Raw genomic sequence first — 13,548 nt, forward strand, 5'->3', positions numbered from 1 at the left:
TTTTTTTTATTTTTTTTTTTTTTTTTCTACGTTTGGATTCATCACAGTTTCATGGAGGCAGGTCTCATTCCCAACATGGTGACACTGTTGAAGAGGACATCATATCTAATAGTGATGAAGTGAAGACATGAACGTGATTAATTTCAGAGTAAATATATCGATAGTGAATGGGTCTGTTTTTCGGAGCAAGTTCGATTCCTTTCTGCTCTAAATAGTAGAGTTACGATGCGAACACAGCGACATTTTAACAGAACATATATGACTGCGATGTTGCGCATTTTTTTTTTTTTTTAATCAATCAAAATTACGAAAAACAAATGAAATGTAACCGTACAAGGACGAACCGTATAGTGTGAATCTACCCTAATATACAAACTCAGACAGAATCCAAACTGCCGACGGACAGAGAAGTAGCTCCACCAAAAGAAGGCACAGCACCCGATGGAGGAGCAGCCGAGGGTTCAAAGCTTTCATTCTCACATCCTCACTGACAGTTCTCCAGGCACGAAGCACGAACCTAAGCTCAGCTGGTCGCAGCATCAGTGTTGTCAATTCCTGTGCCTGGATCGCTGGACTCGCTCGAAATTGGTATGTGTATCTAAAGTATGCAGATTTTCCTAATTCTCGTTTGCTTCAGCACGGGTAATTCAGTGTTCCCTATGTATTGAAAGGCATGGCTAAGGTCCTTGTTGGCGAGGATTATTGTTCCTTTTTAGCAACATTTTTCAACAATGCTTCATGATCGACAAGAGTGGCGAAACTAACAATGCTTGGGCAGGTCCGGTTATCAGCACGCTGTCCCAACCTTGTGTCCTCCTACCTAATTGTCCGCAAGCCTTTCCTCTAATAAATTAGTTACACTAGGTGCTGATTGTTCGCTAGTTTCCCCTCCTGGGCTCTCTTCTAGTCCTAAGACTCAATATTATTGCAACGATAATGATCTTGGTATCTCGTAAGTGCTTAATAATCTTGTCATTTATCTGAAGGCTCACACTCATTTCGTCATTATTTTCTCTGAAGAACTTAACTTCATGTTATTGATGTTTCACAATTTGCTTCAGGTCTTCAGTCTTGTGGTATGATAGCTCTGGGCTACCTGTGAATTCTGTGATAGATGAGTGCAAGAAATCTTCGATACGCTTGGTCCTGTGAGGCAAGACGTGTTTTAATCGCATACCGTAGTAATCTGGCAATCACTTAAATGACTAACTGACTGATACTGACTTCTTTAGCGCCACAGCAACGCAGTCATATAGTGCACTATTAATCACTGTCAAAGATGTTTTCAAGGGTTGTTTTGAGCTGTTCACAATAAATGGGGGCGTCAGAACTTCTTCATTCCAGGTCGTCAAAACAGAATATCGTGTAGGCAGTGATGTCACTATAGATTAAGACAAAGCAACGAGGTCAAATGCCATGGTTACTTGCCAAATTACTCATGCCTCCATGGCGAGGCCTGTAAATGGCCCTGACTCGTAGGGACATTTAGGAGAGTGTTAAAAACGATGCCGTGGCGCAATTTGATCCCTCTTTGTCCCTCAGACTGACCTTGGTGGCTTGTGCGTGACTTATCACACTCAGGAGGTATTGCCAAGAGGTGTGGGAAGACTGACGATGGTAAACTTTCCGTGCTACGTTCACCAAAAAAAAATTGAGCTCTCGAATTCTGGGCCCGTAGATCCATTGATCCCTGTAGATGACAGTGTTATCCTTAGCAAGGGGAATGAATGGGCGAGCTGGTGAGAAAGCTTGGGGTTCATTCACCATCTGGGTTAAGAAAGAGAGAGAGAGAGAGAGAGAGAGAGAGAGAGAGAGAGAGAGAGAGAGAGAGAGAGAGAGAGAGAGAGAGAGAGAGAGAGAGAACAGAAGGGAAGACGACGCTTCCCTATAGTGTGCGAGGATGCTGTAGGAACTCCGCTATGTGAGAGGACAGCTTGAAAAGGCGCTCCGGCAACGGCTGGAATGGTGAGGGTGTGTGTGTGTGTGTGTGTGTGTGTGTGTGTGTGTGTGTGTGTGTGTGTGTGTGTGTGTGTGTGTGTGTGTGTGTGTGTGTGTGTGTGTGTGTGTGTGTGTGTGTGTGTGTGTGTGTGTCAAGTAAGACGTGTTCTATTTTTATATTTTTATTATCACTGATAGTGGTGGTAACTGTGGTGATGATCCCAATGAAATAAGACAATGAAGGTGCCTAAATTATCAAAATACGATTCTACAGTTAAGTGAGCTCAAATTTGAAGACAGGTGAAGTGAAAATAAGAAACGATCCCAGCAACCCACTAAAAAGCAAATCATGCTTGTAAAACCACAAAAGTATAGAAGAAAATAATTTGTATATTCACGATCTGACTCGCCGACTCCTATTCATTTTACTTCCTTTTTTTCGTATTTTAAATCAATACCATTAATACTCACAGAGGAGTGGATATGTACGTAGCTCTTATCCCGGCAAAGATACTGTACAGATTGGAATGGTTGCTCCTTCGCATCTCTTTATCCTTACCCATCAGTTAGTGAGAAACGAGCTCGAATCCCATCAACACGGGAATACACAAACGGTGCAAGGCAAGGTGGTGTCCCTAATTAATGGCAAGGTTCACACAGTTATAAGGTAGCTTGTTGTAGAGTATATGAAGATTTCTTTTTCTTTTCGGTTTTTACGTCCGGGTTCCTCTGATGATTCCGAGTTAGGGTGGTACCTTCTAAGGGGAGACTTGACTTTGGGTTTGAAATATAGTAACTAATGTCCGAGTGGATGCCCTTCCTAACCTCGGACCGTAGCCAGGATCCAAACTTGTGTGCCTTAGGATCCATAGGCCCCCATCCGCGAGCATTACCATTGTGCCACGGCGGCCTCATAAAAGGAAAGAAAGTATGAGCCGGAAAATCTTAATATGTTATCAAAAGAACAGTACAGAAAATATTAGAGGAATAAACACACAGTGATGATGATGAGGAGGAGTAGGAGGAGGCGGAGTATGAGGAGGAAGAGAAGCAGGACCAAATAAAAAAAAAAACATGCATGAACTAAGGTCTAATTAGCGGGAGAAGGAGGAGGAGGAGGAGGAAGAAAAGAAGAGGCGTGGGAAGAGAATGAAGAGGAAGGGTAAAGAAAGAATGGGATGAACTAAGACCTAATTACCAGAAAGAAGAGGAGGATGAGGAGGAGGAGCAGCAGCGAAAGAATGGAATGAAATAACACCTAATTTCCTGATAAATTTTGTGCTGAAAGAGTTTAACGGGTCTGTTACAGGGCTTTTCTTTCACTACTGTCTTTAGGATCAATAGTGGTCAAGACATAATAATAATGATAATAATAATAATAATAATAATAATAATAATAATAATAATAATAATAATAATAATAATAATGACGCACACAAACATACCACCATGCTGATATTATGAAATAGAGAGCTTAAATAAAAAAATAATGACGAGACGCTCAACTGATTGCATTCATTACTGAGGGTACTATTATAACTACATTACTTACCACCACTGTCACCATGTCACCAATATTGCTACCAGTCACTTCCCTCGCCATGAATAACACTGCCATACTATATGGTATTTTTTTATTTACTGATTTTTTTTTTTCTCATTAATGTTTCACCTCATTCCATGTATTATTAGCTCACCCTACACCATCAGGGAGTGAAAAGGAACTGATGCCTCTCCGAAATGACCAGTAAGTATATCGCTCTCACCTCACCAGTCCTGTCTTCATCAACATAAACATTATCACCACTATTACAATCCCGATTCCTACAGTCACAATCATCAATATTACTTCACCATGACAGCTACCACCACCATTATTTTTTTTTTTTTTATCGCCCTTGGCGTCACCACCATCATTGCTCTATCATCATTATCATCATTATATTCTCCACTGCCACCACTGCTATCACCATTGTAACATCAACACCAACCTCAACCCCCGTGATCAAGAGCATCGCCACATCCACCATCACAGTCTCCCATCCTTATCATCTTCACAATCACTTTCTAATTACTGCAAGTTTCCCCGTCTCTCCACCGCCTTTGCCTAGAAGCCAAATACTACTAAAACAATTAACAGTTACCATCACAGTCACACTCCTCTCCACTCTCTACCACCTCCAGATAACATGATCACGTCCATCATTACCTCCATCAGCACCACCCTAATATTATGCTTTTCAACACTTCCATCATCACAGATTCTCTCTCTCTCTCTCTCTCTCTCTCTCTCTCTCTCTCTCTCTCTCTCTCTCTCTCTCTCTCTCTCTCTCTCTCTCTCTCTCTCTCTCTGCAGTCTTTCTTAAATAAAACAATACGAAGTTCCCTCTGCACTCCTGTATTTTAGACCTGTAAAAATATTTCTCTTCCAACAAAAATATCCCCGTACAGACCAATAACAATTACAACCCAATTTATCATTCGAAACGGCTGCCAAACTTTCACGAAAACTAAGCAGAAAAATCCACTCCATTAGGCAAGTTGTGCAGTAAAAATATGGCGTACCTAAAAGGGGACATTAAAGCCGAACAATCATAACAACTTACCAAAACGAGGAGCCTAAAACTTAATGTCATAGAGGGTAAATGTACGCGCTCTTGTCCTCAGTGCAGGGAGGAAGTAATGGTACCTACTTGTAAGGGAGAACAAGGCAAAAGTTAATGTTGTCTCGAATCTTGGCATTCCTTACGTATACCGGTTGATAAATATATTGTACACGGCTGCTTAAGGTATGGCAAACGGTTTCTCGGCTATCAAAATGTCAAAGCCAACAAATAGAATTTAAGGATAAATTGAAAATGTAAGCGTGAGAATAAGTGACGCATTATCTTAAATTTTCATCCACATGACATTATTTCCAATGCTTGTCGGCTCTCTCTAGGGAAGCTAGAAAAGGAAGTTTGGTGGAAGAGCATATGCAATCAAAGTTCAAAGAGTAACAATGTGTATTAAAGAATGAATTAATTGATTAATCAATTAATCAGTTTACTATTTATTTAATATTAATGTACATTTTTACCGACCAATTTACTGACATGTCCCTACCACACCCAGCATGCTTTGCTCCAGGCAGACGAGCAAAGCCATGATCACACTACTGGAGCCTGTCATAAAATTTCATGTTAGTTCTACAACTTGCGTTTTTGCTTAACATTAAAGCACAAGCAATACAATTTTATGATAACGTAGGTTAAAGGTTATACGATCAGTTTCTTTGTGCTTGTGATCCCTTGGCTACCAGTAAGTTCGGATGCGGGGAGGCGTCCAGCCCTAGTTTTTGCTCGGCAATTATGATTCATTTCAATGTCGCCAGAGAAACTGGTTAAAATTTAACTCACTTGTTTACTCAACATTCTTCCTTGCCTACTTCAACAGACATTTGTTCATTATGCTTGTTCTTTCTTGAGATTTACTGACATGTCCCTACCACATCCTTTTGTAAGTGCAACACATCTTTCATACGGCAAGTATAGTAAATAGAAATTGAGGAAACATGAATGGTATAAGTTTGAGCTGCTATGAGATACCTAAGTCAAATCTAGTATTATTCTTTCTTCCATAAAAAAAAAAAAAAAAATACTATATTTGACATAAGTATCTTATAACAGCTCAAATTTATATTTTCATATTTCCTCAATTTTTATTTACTGTATTCGACGTTTCAAAAATAAGTATGACTGAACTTTAAAAATAAGTAGTTAAAAAAAAAAAATTGAAAAAACAGGGGAATAGTTTTTATGCCAATTTGATGTCCTAAGCCTCTTTTATATTCACATTTCATTTTTTTTTTTTATTTTTAATTTACACCTTAGGTATAAAGATTGTTCAGTGACCGAGAGCGCCCCGGAGGTGAGAGTCATGCTATACTTTAGTAACGTTGAGGAAGAACAGATGATGAAACTAGTATGTCTACAACCAGACCACACTGTACATACACACACCATCACAAACTGTAGCGTCATCATTAACATGCAGCTTAACAATACGCGGATTAGAGATGAATATGAACTCTAACTGAAATGCAATAGAAATGTAAGCATGTGCGGACGTTCATCACGGGCTGGGAATGTTTCTATTCACCGGGGGGTCATCACACATGCCGCATAATCAATTTTGCTCGGGCGAAGCTCAAGGAAGAGCGAGCGTGAATGCACCTAAATATGAAATTTAATAACTAGGGATTTGACTTGTTTCTATTCACAATTCTGCTATCCGAAGAGGCGGTCCTCATTTCATTCCACACAAAAAAGTATTCATTCCATTCAAACTAGCAAGGAAAAAATGATGATGTCGACAAAAATGATGAACTAACTTTGATCCCATTGGTCTTCGCTTGTGACGGGCAGAACGCATGCAGGTTCCAGCGCCGTGAGTGGTTTATGTAGTACTTTTTTTTTTTTTCAGATAAAATACTAATACGCATATTACTGTTGGAGCTTTTACCGATATTTTACTGATATCAGTACCTTTCTATGAGTACAAAATTTTATCATAAATTTACACGTGACTAAATGTTATGAAATTTCCACTCACATCAGTACTGTAATGTACATGTTTCCATTATGGCAACCACATGTAAAGGATGCAAAGCTTGTCATTTCTTACAGGATACACACACAGGATATAGATAGGATAGTGTAACAACTCAACACACACACACACACACACACACACACACACACACACACACACACACACACACACACACACACACACACACACACACACACACACAAACAAACAAACAATATATATATATATATATATATATATATATATATATATATATATATATATATATATATATATATATATATATATATATATATATATATATATATATAATGTGTGTGTGTGTGTGTGTATGTGAAGCTCATATTCCACTACCCGACAACTTCGACCAGCAATAATCCTCCACCTGAATACGATCCTGGACCGGATTGAAATTGGAGAGAACCAACTCTCCGAGATTAATTTCGAAAAACCAGGGGATTTTTCCATCTTTTAACACAAACTCACCCGAGCCCAACGGTGCACGTAACGATAATATCGAATACACACACACACACACACACACACACACACACACAATAAGTGATATGTATACGCCAAGTAAACATATAGGATATCTCGTTTAATGAGGTTTTCGTTCATGCAGAATACAAGTGTACATGCTATGAAAAAAATATCTTTAATTTTGAGGCTGGCGCTGCGTATGTATAGATGAATAATGTATGTACACAATCATTAATCCTTTTTACAAATTATTACTATTACAGTACTATTACTACTACTATTGTAATTTATTTGTCATTAGTTTCTTTTATATTCCTATATGATTTATGGTCTAACTTCTTGCACTCTTGTATTTAGTTTATGTTTTAGCGTATGTATTTTTTCCATGATTTCATAAATTCTGTGGGAGTTGTGCTCCATACTTTTTTTTTATAAACTCTGAGAGGATTTAATAAATTCAATTGAATTCAATTCACGCACACACTGAACTTTAATCTCTTTTATTTCAGACGACGAATGCAAGAGAGTTCGATGTGAACGGATTGTTTTAAAATCTGAATACATATCAATAGATTCCTTTCATATACCAAGTGATGCTAGATGTGTATCATTTTCACTATTACAGTAATAGAAAGTGCGTCGCATCTGTCACACAAAGCTCCAGAAAGGACAGAACAAGAAAAGGAAAAACAAAACAAGAAATAGATTAATAGAAAAATATATAATAAAATAAGCACAAAATGTATAATATATTTCAAGAACGTACGTACAAGTAGATGTAACAGGGGAAGGGAGTACAGGAGGCAAGTAGAGGGAGGGAGTAGAAATGGGAAGGGGATGGAAGGGAGAAGGACAAAAAGGAGTTGGGGGCAGGAAAAGGAAGTATTTATTTCCCATTACTTCCTCTCCTCCACTAATTCTTCTCTCACTCCTTACCTTTTCTGATGATATTTCTTCCTTCTACCTTGTTCCTGTACTCTCATCCTCCTCCTTCACCCTTCCTCCACTTCTTAGCCCCAAATACTCTCCTTCCTCATCACGAATTCGCTTTCTCCCTCTACTTCACAATACGTCCCTTCGTCCCCCTGTTCCTTTTCTCTCTCTTCCTCTTTCGTCTCGGATCAAGTCTCCTTGTCACCTTTCCTCCCCTTATCTGTCCAAGATGAGAGCCAAGAGAGTGACACCACGCTCTCTCTCTCTCTCTCTCTCTCTCTCTCTCTCTCTCTCTCTCTCTCTCTCTCTCTCTCTCTCTCTCTCTCTCTCTCTCTCGAATAATTCCATTCTAACTCTCACTCAGTCTCATTCTATTTAACTCTCCTCAGGATCGTTCTTACTCGCTGAGTCTCACATTTCATCTTTCGATAACTTCCACACTCACTCACGTTTGCGTTCTCTCTCACTCACGCTGACTTTCGCTCAGTTTCACTCTAATTAGCACTCATTCCCATCCCCACTCTCAATTTCATACTTACAATTGATCTTTCACATATTTTCATAATCTAACTCATGCTTGTTTTCTTTCCCACTGACTCACTCACGCTTCTTCTCACTTATAGTTTCCTATTCGTAGCCATTCTCACTCAGTTAATCTCTCAACTCACACTTATTTTCCACTCAACTCATTCACGCTTACCTCTATTCTCAATCACTCGAATTTAGCTTACTTCAATTCACGCGTTCATGACTCCCACAGACTCTCACGACCTATTCGTCTCATGTCAGTCGTAATGACGTTATTTGAAAAAAAAATGTAGAGTTAAGATGATATCATTTCTTGAAGAAAATAAACTAATAGCAGATAGCCAGCACTGTTTTCATAGTATCATTAGATTTCTTTAGCGACGTATACGCGAAATAGGATGTCCGGGTGTCGCATGATATAATTTATCTGGACTTCCAAGAAGCATTTGATAAGGTTCTACATAACAGGCTAATCTCAAAATTGCGATCACATGAAATAGAATGTTTATGAGCATGGGTAAAAAACTGGCTCTCAGACCGTAAGCAACGAGTTATTTGGAGAAGCATCGAGTTGGCTTAACGTAACCAGTGGTGTGCCTCAAGGGTCAGTATTGGGGCGACCATTCTTCATAATAGTATATTTATATAGTAATATTACATATGATAACCTTGTAACATAGAAAAATCCATAATTGTTACCTGGAACGCCTTTTTCAAAAATCGGTAAAGGAATGTGTTCAATATATCGCTACCAATTAGGAAATCAGCAACACATTTTAACTATTATCTTTGAAAGTAAAACAAATAAAAACTTTTCTTTATACTGACCGTTCAGGAGAACACAAGTTTCCCTAGACAATGTTCAAAGGCTTTCTAAAGAGAGACGAAAGTCCTGCAGAACAGATAAAGAATGAAGTGTGAGGAACAAGTCCCGAGCATTGTGTCGTGAATCCTACACTGGCGCGTTGTGTTCGTGTGGTGGACATTGGTGATGAGTTATGCCACAACAGAAGGGTGAAATTGACGTAATATCGTAGTACACTCAACCCCCAGCTATCGCGAGAAATTGGTCCCTTAACATCGCCGTGATAGCTAAAAACGCGATAGCCATTGTTAAGAATACATAGGAAAAAAAAAAAATTGTTCGTGGCCCGCCAGAGTAGCAACACAATTCAACATATTGGCACCTTTTTTTTCCCCTCATCTCACCATGATTTATAGATCAGTCTTGAGGAGGACATGATTTGAGCTTCGCACAGCATTATGTCCAGCACTATCACTAGTGAGGTTCATATGTGCCTTAATGTGGTCCTTCTTAAGGTAAATACCTCTCACTGTAGACTCGTTGATGCCGAACTTAGCGCCCACTGAACTTTTACTTTGTCCACTCTCGATCAATTTCACTATCTCATATTTCACAGCATATGTAAGGTTCTTCCTCTTCTTGATTTCTTTCCCAGGCGCCGCTGTTGCCTTTCGCTGGGTCGGGTTGGGTGGTAGCGATCTCCCTGGGTGGCCAGGAGGGGGAGTAGAGGCCATTGTCCCGAGATACACACGCGTGACCTTGAGATTCACCACGGCACGTGCCACTTAGTCAACTGTGGCGGGAGGGACTAGAGGGATGGGGGAGCGGGAGAGTGGCTGGATAAGGAAGCGGGAGTGTGCAAGCCAATCACGGCCTAATATGTCAGTCAAATTCAGCCAATTAGCAAGCGAATCTGGCCAAGAAATATGACGTAGCTGTCACGTGAACATCCTGGACATATAACGACTCATGGGCCGCGATAGCTCCACTAGGATTCGCGTTAGCCCATTTAATGTGTTTTTTATTGTTCCCGTGATAGCTTTAAACCGCGTTAGCAAAACCCGCTATAGCTGGGGGATAAGTGTACTGTAATCCACGCACTATATCCTCCCATCCGTAACATATCACTCATCACAATATGAAAAGAAATAGCACCAACACAAATTGGAATAACAGTCTTTTTCTTAAAACATTCATTAGTTATTTCTACAGGTCAGCATTCACTTCGTTAGCCTCTTCCTCAGATCCTCTCACTCTGAGGAAGAGTGCATATATGTCTGATGACATATATGCTCTGGCGCACCTCTCTGTCGCCTTCGGGGATTCATTACTTTTCTACTGCAAACTGTTCAATATCTTCCGCTGCCTAATGCCTCACTATAACTTCTGGAATTATTAACGGACCCTAAATGATGATTCTGGATTTTCCAGCAGCAAGATTTCAAACGCTGTGTGTCTTTGTGTGTGTGTGTGTGTGTGTGTGTGTGTGTGTGTGTGTGTGTGTGTGTGTGTGTGTGTGTGTGTGTGTGTGAATTTAACGCTTTTCCTTGCAATTTAAAACATTATTGTTTAATTCCGTATTTTTCAGCGATAACTAATTTTACATTATACTACCTTCGTTTAATTTAGTTCAACTAATTTCTATTCTTTTTAAAGCAACGTAAATATTTTTTTTTAGCAACCAAGCTGGGATGCGTATGCATGAATCATTATTCTGTAATGTGATGCTATAGTGAAAAAGTTTTCCATCATCCCTGTGCGATTTTCTTTCCAACTACTTGTATTCTTTTCTCAATCGCAAACAATATTTTCATTCCACCTTGCTTTTAAACGGCAGTGAGTTATAGTCCCTTTTTCATCCTCCGAAGAAGCACCTCATTTCCTGCATTCCATAAGAAAGGCCTTCCCCTCCCTGCTGGTAATGGCCCACCACACTATCATCCACTTTCAGTTATACGCTGATATATTTTAAACTCGAGAAGGGATGACTTAAGCCTAATAACAAATCATCTCCTTGGCACAGTGCGACTTCCTGCTCTCTGTGGATTCCTGAGTGTACATGTCAAATACCGCGTAGTCTTATAGTCATTACATCACTAGAGACTTCAAGGTAAACCACGTATTCCATTAGATTTCATTTGCCCTTCCTTGGATAGGAGCCTCACAGCAGACGACCCACTTCATTTCTCTAGAGCTCCTCTCACATATGCAGCAGAAGGAATAAACAACCGTTGCTATTTTTGACACTCGGCACCCGACTCCTGACGATTCCTTCATATTCTTTTGGACTCTTTTCACTGTTTCAAGACTCCTCGCGTACTGCTGATATTTCCGGTTTTTTTTTTCTTTTTTTTTTATTTATTTATTTCATTTTATTTTATTTTATTTATTTTATTTTTTTTTTTTTTTACTTGGAGTGAGGTAACTTCATAAATATAACTTCTCCCCAATGGAAAGTGGACAACCCGTAAAGGACACTTAACCTAACCTAACCTAACGTAACCACAGGGATTTCACCTGGAGCCAACCTTAAGGACACTAACCTAACCTAAACTTATACTTAATAGGAAGTGGAAGGTCCTCCTGGCGCCCCTGATTGTTCAGCACTCGAGTGATATCGCAAAACACCGTGCGATCTCAAGAAAAGTGCACTCAAGTCGCCTTGCTTATGGAACTGCACGATAAATTCCCTGTATTTAAACTTGCATCCACTGCACTCGCTTGCTATTGGGACAGTGAATAACCCTGCGGGTAGTCGGCCGACTGCTGCGGCCGACTACCGACTACTGAAAACTAACATACACATATATTAACCAACAAACCAACATACACACGCATTACATTGTATCCCTCTAAGACGAATCACTTCACTATAACCTAACCATTCGTGACCCCAAAACAAAACCCCCACGTGTTGCACAGTGTCGCCATATACGCATAATTTAATTTAGCTGCTCCATGAAGAGCCGCTATTAATAAGATTTATCTAGAAGGAATTTAAATTTTCTGCAATAAGAATAAAATAACGCCCCGTGAAAACTATGCTACGGTCTAAATCATCGTTATTCTACTTTATTATTCGCTTCCTTGTTTTTCTTTAGGAATCAGTGCAGGTGGAAAATGCTTCAAGTGAAAACCTTAATCAAAAGGTGCGATTAGAAGCAAACTAATTATTTACTTTTATGAAAGAAATACACCAACTACGCAGAGAGTTCCGATGTTGCACCAGTTACCCCAATGCAGCCTGCAGGTGTTTAACCTAGAATGGCTGACGATACATAAGAATTTACGTTTGGCAGTGAAGCACCCTCTCGTCCACGGGTACGGGAGGAGGCATTCTCCACCAGTATCAACGTGAGCAGGATACTTACCGTCATTGCGAGGGCCTCAACTTTGTCTGTCCCCGTATTAGTGAACTTCAGATTTCCAGCTTCTGCAACTAGTCCAAGTTTTCCGTTTTCATCAAAGTGCCGAGTTTTCAAAAACAATTCGGGTTATAATAAATCTGCATTTTTTGGGTCCATTGTAGTTTTGTCTCAAGATTAACAGATAATGGTTTGCAAAGAATGGTCATGGAAAGGCGTGAAAAGGGGCTTACTTGCCGCGGCCACACGTGACTGCCCACAACGAGTTGCAAGCGGGAACTGAGGCAGCTGGCAGTGAGGCTGAGCTGCTGCTGCTGCTGGGTGGACTGGACGGCAGGTCGACTCAACCTTCCCACAGAGGCAGCGCCACCGCTGCTGTTACCAATCACTGCTCGCTGCTACCGAAACCTTGATCAACTTTTTTTTCTGTTCTTTCTTTTCTACCCACCATACGCATTAGCTCCTATAATATGAGTAAGTAAATCCACTTCCACCGTCATTACCACATCTTATATTCATAGTTCAGTTTACCTGTTCTAGAAGAGAGAGAGAGAGAGAGAGAGAGAGAGAGAGAGAGAGAGAGAGAGAGAGAGAGAGAGACTCCTCCTCATTGATCAAGTATAATAAGTTATATGAAGCAGAAGTAACCGGCATGATTAATTAAGTTAATCACACATTCCATTCAAACTAAAATTAGTGCGACCAGACAAAATTGTAACAAAAATTCAACTGCTTGCGATACATTATCTATTTCTTCCAAAACACAGCAAAGGTGCTCAGAACAGAGCATTCACTTTCTATACTAATAACCGTATGACTGCGAAAATTCGTGTTGTAGTCCGTTTGCATGAATAACTACCAAACTACCGTCGATCGTCCTACTCATTTTTATTGTATCACGTG

General features: G+C 39.9%; 1 pseudogene; it reads right to left on the reverse strand.

Annotated features, from left to right (window-relative positions):
- LOC135098213 (glutamate receptor ionotropic, kainate 2-like) overlaps nucleotides 1-13,012 on the reverse strand; it is a 49,343-nt pseudogene extending 36,331 nt beyond the window's left edge.
- Nucleotides 13,013-13,548: the final 536 nt, after the last annotated feature.

Source organism: Scylla paramamosain, chromosome 4 (assembly GCF_035594125.1).
Source record: "Scylla paramamosain isolate STU-SP2022 chromosome 4, ASM3559412v1, whole genome shotgun sequence".
NCBI classification, from domain to species: Eukaryota; Metazoa; Arthropoda; class Malacostraca; order Decapoda; family Portunidae; genus Scylla; species Scylla paramamosain.